Source organism: Periplaneta americana, unplaced genomic scaffold (assembly GCF_040183065.1).
Source record: "Periplaneta americana isolate PAMFEO1 unplaced genomic scaffold, P.americana_PAMFEO1_priV1 scaffold_18, whole genome shotgun sequence".
NCBI lineage: Eukaryota > Metazoa > Arthropoda > Insecta > Blattodea > Blattidae > Periplaneta > Periplaneta americana.
The window spans coordinates 1510653-1524546 of NW_027185499.1; the positions used below are offsets into that span (position 1 = coordinate 1510653).

Sequence of the window (13894 nt, forward strand, 5' to 3'; positions counted from 1 at the left end):
TTGTCGGAAATGAACCAAGACTGTTAATGTATAGCTTAAGATATATAGACTGTACATAGAGAGTTATATGGCATTAACACTGATAGTCATTGTCCAGTAATGATCGGAAAATCACAGTTAAGCTTTGAGCGCTAAGCATTTCAAACTTTCAATTGCTTCTCCTGAAAAATATATATTGCAAATGACATCCATCATTCTTGCAGTGGACTCTTCATATCTTAATTGACATGTACCGGTAAGTGCATTGATAACTGGCAGAAATAAATACAATTAAATCACTTTCACGATTGAAGGGCATGGGAATTTATGGGAGAGAATTACTTTAGTTACATAAACTTCCGATTATCAATGCAAAGGGAAGTCTCTAGTGAAAATTTGGTCAAAATCTGAAAAAAAAAGTCGAAATTTGTTTTTTGCCATAAATATTATCTTTGGTTCATGGCCGATTCATTTCTACTACATTTTTTAATGTAGCGCCATTTTTAAAGCTCCGTGCGCATCCTTTAAATGTCCGCTGCAGTGGGCGGTTCTCTGTTGTTCGCATTCTCAACATTCTGTGTGATATATTTCAAATTCGGCGCAGATTTTTCGAGTGTATATGAAGAACTATATACTTCTCCCATCTAGTGGTGTACTGGCAGCACTACTTGCAGCTAGGAGGAAGCAGATGTTCTTTTGTTGATACTTGATATCCGGTTGGCGGTTTTAGTTTGTTTACTATTTGTGGGAGCATGCACGTGAGATAATTTCAACGTGTTTTATAATATTTTACTCAGTGACTGTGGTTTTATTGGTATTTATAGTGTGTATATATATATAGTATTTTGTAGTTATATATAAAATGATTTATAAGATTCACATATATATGTATTAGTAATACATACAAAGTTAGTAGGGTCTAGGCCTAAATTAATGTAGGTCATTCTAGTAATTATAGTGTTGAGATTACAGCATGGGAAGATTATCTAGAAGTCGTGCACACAAGAAACGCCCCTCTAAAAGGACACGAAAAGCGCAGCATGCTGTAAAATGCAAATTTGCAAAACAATGTGCTGCAGAAATTAGGCCTAACCTCTATCAACAGCAGCCAGGTGTATCTAACCTCCCTAATTGTCAGGCAGGTCCATCTGCTATCCATGAGCCTTAGGAAATGTCATCCACCTCTGTATCAACAAGCGCCAAGAAGCTAAAGATGTTTGAAACCACTTCTGCAGGTGAGATTGGACAAGCATTTTCTTCAGATTATGTGTTAGTTCATAAAAATGTGTGGGGTGAACTGTTAAAAAATCTGAAGTGTCATGAATGTGACAATACCGCTTTATAATTGCAAATGAGGGAGAACAATGGGTTTGCAACCAAACTAGTGGTAAAATATATTGCCTGTGGTACAAACTGTGGTGAGACCTTCAGTAGCCCACAGACAAAATCTGATAGTAAGAGACCACCATTTGAAGTAAATAAAAAAATGGTTGAGACCTTTGTTAGCACTGGTTCAGGTTATTCTGCTATGCAGACATTCTGCTCTGTGAGTGGCATGAAAGGTATGGCAATAGGTACATATCAAAGTCATCTTCACAAAATTGCTAAAGAAACAGATTGCTATAACCAAAAAATCCTCTCCCGGTCTCTCAGAGCAGTATGACAAGCTCACGAAGTATGTGACCCTACACTGAAATCCAGCAATGTAGTGGACATAGCAGTGTCATATGATGGTAACTGGTATAAACGTGGCCATATTTCACTGTATGGTGTAGGGTTAGTAATAGATGTATTGACTTCCAAAATTTTGCCATGCATGTTCTTTCACTGCTGCTGATCTAGGTCAAAATTCTCCAGAATACAGATTTTGGTTAGATGGTCATGAAAAATCTGGGGAGTGCAACAAAAATTACACAGGTAGCTCCAATACTATGGAGATGGTTGCAGCAGAGAGGCTATGGTTGAGGTCTGAAAATGAATGTAGCATGCGATACACTACAATACTCTCTGATGGGGATGCGAAGACATACCAGCATTTGTCAAAACTGGCTGTGTATGGAGCAGATGTTGCAATAAGTAAAGAGGAATGCATCAATCATGTTGCAAAGAGAATGGGCACTGGTTTGAGAAATTTAGTAAAAGAAAATAAATCTCAAGGTGTTAAGCTTGGCGGGCGGGGTGTTGGAAAATTAAATGAAAATGCCATTTCTGCAATGACAAATTATTATAGGGCTGCAATTGTAAATGGGATGCCTGATGCCAGAGCAATAGGGAGGGGGATTGTTGCAACCTTGGCACATTCAGTGTCGACAGATGAAAAGCCTCATCACGACAGAAGTCCAACTGGACTGGACTCTTGGTGTTTTATAACCAGAGTAAGGCAAAGGGAGAGGAGCCTCATAGTCACCAGAACATGAACTCCAGTTATCAGAAGCAACCCTAATAACTGTTACCCCTTTACGAACGTCTGTCCAGTCCTGAAGTGTTCAGCAAATGTACACGTGGCGCTACCCAGAATGCGAATGAGTGTCCATTCTCTTATATGGAGAAAATGTCCTAAAGACACATTTGTCTCAAAAATCAAAATTAATATTGCAGTGGCAAGTGCAGTTGCTGAATTTAATATAGGGTGCCTGCAAAGTCAACTTGTAAAAATAACAATTGGGGAGGGGAAATTGACAGAGGTAGCAAGGAATATTCTGGCTAGGCGGGACAGAAAGCGTACTCATACGAGTGAATGGAAAAGGGCAGAGAAACAAAAAAGTGCACAATGAACTAGAAAATTGAACAAAGGTGCAGCAGAAAAGAAAGAAAAGAAAAAGGAAGGCCAAACATATGGTGCTGGGCTGTTCTAGTTATGTAAGTACATTATATGCACGTCTTATTTTAAAAAATTGCCTCTATCTTAAAACTACATTTTTATACCTTCAAAATGCTCTGTGACACATAATTTTCATCTGATTGTTTTCAAATTTGGAAGACACACACTTCGAAAGCTGCTTAAAAAACTGTAGTTTTCACTCTTTATGTAGAATTAAAAATATTCCCGTTAATGGTTGTTAAAAGTCAAAATATGCAAAATTTTCAGCGGAATGGGCAGCACATAATTAATAATTTTTTTATTTCAACATAAAGTGATTGAAAGTTGAAATGACAACTTGGAATTATTAATAAGTGTATAATAAAGTAGGAAAAAAAATTTACGGCCTATACTGAAAATGTGATTGACGTAGAGCATTTTGAATTTGCATATCATATCATAATTAAAATGTTGAGAACTCAGAAACTATTTGTTCGATTGAACTGAAATTTTGCACAGAATGTTGATTTATTACATTCCTTCAGCAGTATGAATTTCATTAAAATCCGGTAAAAACCGAGTCATATGCCTTTTTGAAATCTATGAATAACTGATGCACTGTATCCTTATACTCCCATTTTTTCTCCATTATCTGTCGAATACAACATATCTGGTCAATAGTCGATCTGTTACACCTAAAACCACACTGATGATCCCCGATAATTTCATCTACATATGGAGTTAACCTTCTCAAAAGAATATTGGACAAAATAGACTTCTTCGTGACACAAAGATGTATTTGGAGAAGTGTATAAGTTATATTCCCTCATTTTAATACTACCGTCTTACTAGCGTACCGGTCGAGAGGAGCTTCTCGTGTTTAAAACGAATAAAAACAAAACAAAGAAACTCAATGTCACAGTAGAGACTGTCAGCGTTAGGGAATATTTCGCTCCAAAAAGATATGTTGGACAAGATGATGGAATCACAGCCCCTCCATGAGAACGTTATTGGCAGGTTCGCAGCCCTGAAGCTATGGAGGATCAACTTAGTGTAAAGATAGGTAAGCAATAAGCATATGAAGAGTCCACTGCAAGAATGATGGATGTCACTTTCTTGTCGGAAATGAACCAAGACTGTTAATGTATAGCTTAAGACATATAGACTGTACATAGAGAGTTATATGGCATTAACACTGATAGTCATTGTCCAGTAATGATCGGAAAATCACAGTTAAGCTTTGATCGCTAAGCATTTCAAACTTTCAATTGCTTCTCCTGAAAAATATATATTGCAAATGACATCCATCATTCTTGCAGTGGACTCTTCATATCTTAATTGACATGTACCGGTAAGTGCATTGATAACTGGCAGAAATAAATACAATTAAATCACTTTCACGATTGAAGGGCATGGGAATTTATGGGAGAGAATTACTTTAGTTACATAAACTTCCGATTATCAATGCAACTAGCCTACATGAGCTTTGAAAACCTTGCAACAATTTTGTGCTTCACCTACTTTTTCAGGCACGAGCCGCTACTGCTGTATACACCCCATAATAATAATTAGGCTTTGTAATTCAGCTACCTATAAACTGGAATGAGGTTGTCTGATACAAAGTACATCACAGCGCAGGTACAGATATGTTCGTATACAAAATAGTTACGCATCCTCTCCTCTCATCCTCTAGTACAGCGGTGACCAAAGTGGGTGTCGTGATTACATCGTGTAATCATAGACATTCAAACGGGTATGAGGAGCTTACTGTACATTGCTGTGTGTTTCATTCACGTACTGAAGGCAAGCAGTGGCGGTATCATGTCGCTCTACAAACTATGTCTCTACAAGCAATAAGAGGTGGTATCGTAAAGAATGAAGAACGTTTTTCTTGTTCTTTCAGACAAAATGTAATAGGCTATTATGTTTACTTTGCTCAATGGTTCAATTAGGAGAATGTATATAGAAACATTAATTGCCACGCTGAATAATGTATTATTATTTTTAATATTATTATTATTATTATTATTATTATTATTATTATTATTATTATTATTATTACTGACCACTAAGTATGTGTTTCTATAATTCTTCTGTACGTGCATGAATATTGATATTTTTAGATCTTCTCCCTAGAAGGGTAAAATTATTAGGTTTTATTTCAATTTTAATCTTCTTAATCTTTAGATGAGGGTAACTGTTACAACTCTAAAAATTTCCTACCAGGACATAAATGCACATATAACAGTTTTAAAGTTATGCTATTTAGTTTTTTTTTTTTTTTTTTCAATTGGAAAGTGTTATATTTTACGTTGTAACAGTTTTCCATTCTCAACTGTTGCTAAAAGCAATGTTCCATTTTGACTTGTAACACTTTCGCACTGAAAATATCCATGCTTCGAGTTTAGATTTTGCACACCTTGCAGTACTTACAATAATGGTAGCATAATGCTGCCTGCATTGTGTTAAACATAATGTTGTTATTAATTTTGTCTTCACCATCGATGTAGTATTGAAATATTAATCATCGTGCATATTCTTACACATTAGTATTTAATTCACTTTAATCCTTCATATTTTATATCCCTAAGAAAGTTCAATGTTGTATATATACTGCATATAAGAATAGTACAGAAACAGAGAAATTAAACCTGCAAGAAAGTTATAATAGAGATATAAAGAAGAGAAACATCAAGGGCTACAAAGACTAAAGATATTGAATCAGCAAAACAGGCTCCAAGCAAAGTTTTGTGCTACTCTGATCTTCAGGTCGTAGGCTACTTCTTTCATCTTGTGGTGAGTGTTCATCTTTATATTATAAAAGAAAACTGTCTGTTACAAACTCACAATATATGAATATGACCACCTCTGTGGTGAGGGTTTTCCTCAACCGTAAGCCAAATGCCAGGAGATTCGGGCCACAATGTCTCTGAATATCACCGGTCTCATTCATCATCGAAATCTTATCCATAACCACTGTCTGCTGGATCACATCCTTTGGCTGCGTAACTGCCTGCTCATTCCTCTTCCTTAGCATTGAGTTTCGTGTGGACATTATTGTCCAGTTTCGACACTAGAGCGCAGCAAGTAACTGCCGTTGAATTGGCTGTACTAAATGTGTAGAATTAATTATACTGTCTTATTTGACATCTTAGAAGTAATTACAGTGTTTGTCAGTTATTGTTTATTAATGATATGATTTTCTTCTTTAAAATAGGCTACATTGGAAGAAAGGAACATTCGGTTTGAAATACATTTAATTTTGTGAGATATAATACTTGGTTTCCTGAAATAACAATATTAATTATAATATATTTGCAATGGTGTCTTGTTGTGCCCCTTTCTGCAAAGCGCACAGAGGAAAATTGAAATTCAGAAGATTATCATTTCATGAATTTCCATCTAATAGTGAGCTGCGGGAAAAGTGGTTAAAGGTTAAATATTATATCAAGAGAAGGTGACAAAAGAGGAAGTAAGTGGATTCCTTCTGATCGTTCATGTGTGTGTAGTTTACACTTCAAACAAGAAGATTTTAAAGAAGATACAAAATATAGGAAACTGAAAAATTTGTCGATACCAAGTATATATCCTGGATATCCTTCATACAAGAAACCTTCTAACAAGAGGAAGAGAAAAGTCAGAAACTCAAGTTCATCATTCTCTGAGAAGACCAATGTCTCAAGATTGGCTGCACAATGTCAGGAGGACATTGAAGCCGAATATCGTGAGAAAGACATAGAAGCCGAAATTATAAAAGACAAGGCAGATGTAAACGTATATTCCAGACATATTGCTGTTCAAGTAAATACTGTAAGATTAAGTGAACTGGAATATCATAAAAAATTAAATAAAAATCTTCGAGCGAAAGTGTACAGACTCGAAAACAAAATTGTGGCAATACAGAAGGAACTTCAAGAGGCGAAGGAAGACATTAATAGCTATACTGAGACAAAGTCAGTAAAAGGTAAAGGTATCCCCGTAATATGCCATGAAGGCACTTAGGGGACATGGAGGTATAGCCCCATGGTTTCCATGACCTCGGCACTAGAATGAGGTGGTGTGGTCGGCACCACAGGAAAGACCTGTTAATCAATTTTATAGGAGGATGAGTGAACTTCAGGTCCGTTCTGAAAGTTTGGCAACAAGAAAAAAATCCTGTCACCACCTGGGATCGAACCCCGGACCTTTTAGTCCGTAGCCAATTGCTCTACCAACTGAGCTACCTGAGAGAAAGTCAGTAGATAACAGAAAGGAATCAGCACATGATGGCTACAAAATGGCTGCATATATATACTGGATCAAATTAGAAATTAAAAAAAAAATCGTCCAAAATGGTCTGAACCAATTATTCGGTACTGCTTATGTTGGTGAATATCGTCTCCTAAAGGCTACGACTTTGGAAGAAATTTGAAATTCATACAAGCACCGTCGCGCAGCATATTAGATAGGCATATGGGCTCAACGGAATATGGCATTGGTGTTTCCCCTTTAATTAAACAGACACTTAAGTTAGAAGCCACAAAATTGAATGAAATTGAGAAAGTAGTTTCTCTTATATGCGATGAAATGGCAATAAAAGAAAGTTTGCTTAAGAGGATAAAATTTTTGGTTTAGTCGAAGCTGAAGGAGTTTATAATAAAGAAATAGGAATAAATCCCGTCTTAGCCAACAAACTTCTGTGTTTAGTTATTCATGGATTATCTACCAAGTACACAATACCGGCAGCATATTTCATGGTACGAAATTTGCAAGGAAATGATCTGCTCTTATTAGTTCAGCAAGTGTTGAAAGCTGTAAAGACTGTGCATTTCATGTGCTTCGGCTTGTAACTGATAACCATAGAACTAATACTGCTATGTTTAAGGGTTTAGGCGGCGGAGATCTACAACCTTGCGTAGTACACCCATGTAACTTGCAACATAATTTATATTTAAGTTTTGATTACTGTCACATCATCAAAAACATCCGTTCACAGTTTCTAGACCAGGATATAGCAGACAGAGAAGGAATGATCAGTTCAAAATTCATCAAGGAAATATACAGGATACAAAAGGACTTAGCTGTGAAACCCATTCGATTTCTAATGAGGAAGCATGTCGAACCCAGTTCCTTTCAGAAAATGAACGTTCTTTATGCTGTACAGACATTTTCACTGGAAGTTACAAGCACTTTGGACTATATGAAGGACAATCATATAGGCCTACTTCTGACATCTCGGGTAAATTTTTCAGAAGCAGGACCAACAATACGTTTCATGAAAAATGTGTACAAATTTTTTACTGTACACAACATAAGCGATAAATTATCTGTTTACAGTATTTTACTCGGCATTTCTTTTCGGGGACGGGGGAGAATTTTTTAATGAGCGCAAAATTTATCACACTTCAAATGGGCCTTTTATATATGGGGAAGTTACTTTCTGGCAATACTGAACTTAACCGTGTGTCCGTATAACAATTTCATGGATTGGAAGATACTGCAGGAAGATACCACATACTGTCGTTAATTCAAACCGTGATTTCCAATAATCTTGTAGCTCGGTTAAAGGAAGCATATATTTTTTCGTAAATATGTTTAAACTTGTTGAAATATTTTATATAAGTTTCAAATATTATTTTTATTACGTTAATTGATTTTAATAATAATTTTAGTAAATGCCTAAAGCAAGTATAGGCCTACTTGTTTGGATGTAGTATCACTTAGAAAAAAAATTAAGTTTTAATTTCAGTATTAATAGTATTACATATTAAGCATTGCGGAAGGATTTGGACACCCTGGGCCATCGTTTCCATAAGCCCTTGTCTCTTGTAGACTTTTAATGTACTAAATAATGAAAATAATTTAATAATTGGTAGTTAGTTGTACTACAAACAACAGCAATGGAAAAGTGGCACAGATTTTAAGTTAATTCGACTCTATAGCAAAATATAAGGAACCCATTATAACTGTAAAGAAAGTAACAATTCAACCTAAAACCTATTCTTTTTACTGCGCTTTGCGTGAAATGGATTACGGCTTTATATTTTGGTGTAATAAATTATTATTTTAGATTAATCATTTCATTTCAGTGTTCTGTATTGCATTGTGTTACTTACAAACCGCCTTCAAATACGCCACTGGCGACGACATAGCCAGCAGTGAGTCAAAGTATATCTCACCCCTACTTATGAGTTTCGAATCCCTGTACTAGACCCTTCAGATTCATCCACTTCATCTGATGAAGAACACATAATTTTAGAAATTTATCGAACAACTGTTTTCAAACATTCCTTTTCTGGCACAGATGGACCTATAAAATTGGCTCACCTCCTTCTTGTTATTTACTTACTGTTATCTTATTTATTTTCTCATAGATATAGTGCTACAGTGCTGAACGATCAATAATATCTATTAAAAAATATTGTAGACCTAGATGTGAAATACTTTTTGTGGAGTGGCCAATGAGTATTGTAATTACTCTTATTAAATTTATAATAACAAATTCTGTATATTTTCAGAAACCTAATCTTGAACATCATACATCACATACCAGGACTTCACATAAAATAGTAGGTACCAGATAAGAGTGACCGGATATTGATCTCTGATGAATATAGTCAGGTATGACCAACATTTTACAATGTGACTCAATTAAAGTTCTTAAAATATTGGCTAATGTTGTATTAAGTTGTGAAATAAGAATATTAAAATTACCAACGTAATTCCAAATATGAAATAAAAATGTCATGAAAATGATGTTCTTTGCCATTATACAGCAAGGTATGTTAAATATTTGTCCATTGTAAAATTCTTGCAAATCCAGTTTTCTTCCATTGCAGTATTTTTTCTCTTTGCTGTAATCCTTCCCCGAAATGAATGATAAGAAAGATGATGGTTTGTTTTTAGCCTCCCCAAAAATATATATATAGACTGTTAAAATTTCTCTCCTCTCAATTCCTCAGGATTTGTAAGAGGCTTCTCAAGACACGCACGCACACACACACACACACACACACACACACACGTGTTCTGCCCAAAGGCAGGCCTTTCACTGCAAACCCAGCATTCTCAAATCTTTCCTATTCTCTGCATTCCACTTAGTCTCTGCACATGATCCTTATACAGTGACACCTCATATAGTATTAAACTGACCTTTGAAATGACCTTAAAATTCAAAATATATCATTCAAAATATATCAATCAAAGTAAATTCATGATTAATATTTGAGGAGAAAAATTCGTTCTGGTGCCGGGGATCGAACCCGGGTCCTTGGTTCTACGTACCAAGCGCTCTGACCACTGAGCTACGCCGAATTCAATCCACAGCACCGGATCGAATTCTCCTCCTTCTATGTTTCCCTTTGTGGCCTGACTCCAAGTTAGGCATATACGTTGACTAATATGTTCAATGTCAACTGCCATTATACTAGGAGCGCACTCAGCTGAGTGACTTATTTGGCCGAGATTCAGCAGTTAAGTGCACAGTAATCTGTGCAGACATATGCACTGCTAGCTATGAGAATATTATAGATTTATTAATTTGTCATACAGAATATTCTCTGTAATATTGACAATTAATATTTGAGAGAAAAATTCGCTTCGGCACCGGGGATCAAACCCGGGTCCTTGGTTCTACATACAAAGTGCTCTGACCACTGAGGTACACCGATTTCAATCCACAGCACCGGATCGAATTCTCCTCCTTCAATGTTTCCCTTTATGACCTGACTCCAAGTTAGGCATATACGTTGACGTATATGTCCAATGTCAACTGCCATTATACTAGGAGCACACTTAGCTGAGTGACTCATATCGTCGTTGTTTCTGCAATAACTCCTATGTGCAAAATACACAAATTTTCAGTAGGAGGAAAATACACATTTATTCATCTTCATACGTATTGTGAATTCTTACATTTTCGATAGGAAGAAATATAATTACATATAGGAGATTTTATTATTTGTTGTATCACTATTTAAGTTAATTTAATAGAAAAATAAATCTGAAAATCGATAAATATGTCACATAGGAGTTATTGCAGAAACAACGACGACATGTAGCTACACACAGGGTTGCCAGGTGATGAGTGATATTATGGTAACATGATACCGGTACTGAAGTTATCCTTTTCTACCAAAGATTATAATAAATTCTTACACTACGAAATATGCAGTTTGTATCAGAACTTTATTTTTCACAAAATAAACTCAACCTTAAACCAACAATTCTCTTTATGCCTCAAAACCTTTGATTAAACCAGTTTCATAAAGTTGAAAAATTAGACAAGCTAAATGTACAAAATTGTGTTTGTTTTTGAGCAACATTAAACTGACACTGAGAATTTATTTTAACAATACGATAAAATTAAAATTCAGTCATTCAACATTATTCATCTCATATCTATATATAATCAGCTCATGATCTTTGTTATTCTATCAGAATAAATCACAATCTTAACTAATCATTACAGCACGCAGACTTACGATGTGGATTCGTTTCAGCCTAGCAAAATCTTTAAGTGCCACGGCCGATCTTCACAGGAAAAGGAAAACCTCTTTTAGAATTTCAATAATTTCACCAAAATCCCACAATATGCACAAAAGAAAAACTCAGTGGGCTATAATTCAATTAGTTTTAGAGAAAAACCCAAGTACAGTGGCCAGTTTACCTTCACATCATGGGTTGAGATATAGGCCTATGGTTCCCAAACATGGACACCAAGCCTTTCCGGTCTGAGCTGATGGCTCCAGCTCTAGTCAGCTACTGTACAGACTGACTCAGTCTGCACCATCGAACTGGCGGCCAAAGGGCCATCGACGCATGCGCGTAGAAACGAGAAAACATATCAGAATTTACCACATCGAAAATCTTTCTCTGAACGCACATGCTCTAAAATTATAAATAAACAGCAATCACACATGTCATTACATCCTGCCGGATTACAAAGACAAATCATTCATACACATACCGTTACAATATCAATATTTACAAAGCAGGGGATGCTTGGATTGTTTTTTTTTAACGGCAGGTCTGCAGTTCTTAACTAATCATGTACAACAGATGGCGAGGGATAAAGATTTTTGTTTGTCATGTAATTCAACGTTTTCGAAGTTACATGAAATTCTGTCCTAACCTTGTATGCATTAAAAGTAAATATGTCGGTTGCTACATTAACCATTTTTTTAGTAGGTTATTTTACGACACTTCATCAACATCTTAGGTTATTTAGCGTCTGAATGAGATGAAGATGATAATGCCGGTGAAATGAGTGCGGGGTCCAGCAACGAAAGTTACCCAGCATTTGCTCATATTGGGTTGACGGAAAACCCCGGAAAGAACCTCAACCAGGTAACTTGCCCCGACTGGGAATCGAACCTGGGCCACCTGGTTTCGTGGCCAGATGCGCTGACCGTTACTCCACAGATGTGGACTTAACCATTGTACAGTATCGTTTACTCTCCGTTGCTTACACTCCCACTCCCCTTTGCGCTGCATATGTCTCGACATTGTGAATTTTCTCTCTTCATTCAATTGCACTTTGGAATTTTTTTCAATTTCACTTGTCGACTATTGATTGCTTCTCAGTTGGGATTATAGCCTGGTTAGTTACGAATCATTTACACAATTGTGAGCGTTCTATCACTTCGCATTCTCGAGTTACACTGCCAAGGCTACTATGGGACCTGCCAATTCGTGCCTAAACTTCCCCTCTACCGCAGTGAAGATAGATGATGTGACTCACTCAACTCAATGATACGTTGGATACATTTACCCTACTGTCGGTCTCCATTTACTTTATTGGAATGTGTCGTGTAGTTTAGGAATTATATGCATGACAAAACTGGCCTGAAAATGTATCGACCGAATTTCTGGGATATTACTTAGTGTTGAACAGAACTTATACACGCTAAAAAAATAAGAATGGCTTTAGTATAAATTTTCTGGCTTAAACACATTGGAGATTTGAAAGTAGGCTCTATTAATATCCTTACAGCCTGTTACTGACCAGAAGAAACTAATACACAGGGAATAGGGGTTGCCAATTTCAGCTCTAGAACAAATATTCAACTCAATATCATTAAATGATACAGTGAGTCTACTAGAGCTTAATATTCATAGAGTGAACAGTAAGTAATATCCATAATTTCAGGGAGTTGTTTGAGATATTTCAAACAAAACAGTTTAATACAATTTTGCTCGTTTTTGCTTCCTTTTGGAGATAAAAATTTTTTTATATGAAACATTTCATAGCATGTTTTGGGAAAGCCACTGATTTAATCCCAATATACTCAGTCAATTTAAGAGAGCAATGAATAAAATTATGATAATGAATGATTGAAAGAATTTTAGTTTTGTTCTTCAAATGTGCACAAATTTAATCCAGATAAATGTAAGATTGTTGTTGTTTTCTAATGCCAGGCATATGACAATAAAGTCATTTGACCTCTTGCACTCCAATATTTTTCAAAGATATTATCATGGTCAGCCACTGAAGCACAGATTTTGAGGTGTTCCGAATCCATTTCTTGGTTTCAGTTGCACAATGGGCAGTTAGGGGACTGATATATTCCAATTCTATGCAGGTGTTTGGCCACATAATCATGGCCTGTTGCCAATCTAAATGCAGCTACAGACGATTTTCGTGGTAAATCGGGAATTAACTGTGGATTATGATGCAGAGAGTTCCATTTTTTCCCCTTGAGATTGTGTTATCAAATTTTGTTTGTTGAAGTCTAAGTATGTAGATTTAATAAATCTTTTCACAGAGTAATACGTAGATTTAGTAGCAGGCTTGTTCTCTGGAGATCAAGGATCCATCGGTGTATAAATGAAGCCAGTTTTGTGGAGGGTACCTAATATTAATTGTCTCTAAAGACAATTGTTTCATTATTTCAGTGTTTACTTCTGATTTCAGTATTTCTTCTGTTAAATTTAGATTATATTCTATATGTAATAGAGTTAAAGGGTTTGGTTTAATTTGTAAGTTTTCTTTTAAATTCGGGATATTGATTTTCTGTTTTAATTCTTGAACCATGGATATGAAACTTTTTTGAGTTTTCAGTCTACAGAGAGGACTGTATGAATGCCAATTGTTTCCTGGGAATCTGATAAGTTTTTCATATTGAATCAGTGCTT

At 35.8% G+C, this 13894-nt stretch overlaps 1 long non-coding RNA gene across 7 annotated transcripts in view; it reads left to right on the top strand.

Annotated features, from left to right (window-relative positions):
• Positions 1-606: 606 nt before the first annotated feature.
• LOC138693706 (uncharacterized) overlaps positions 607-13894 on the top strand; it is a 90522-nt gene continuing 77234 nt past the window's right edge. The window contains exons 1-3 of one of the 7 annotated variants that reach the window (XR_011330381.1): positions 607-793; positions 952-1214; positions 9277-9379. This is a non-coding gene — a long non-coding RNA (uncharacterized lncRNA). Of the gene's footprint in view, positions 1215-4308; positions 4418-9276; positions 9380-13894 lie in introns of all 7 variants that reach the window. The other 6 variants (XR_011330379.1, XR_011330380.1, XR_011330377.1 and 3 more) reach the window with 6 other exon arrangements.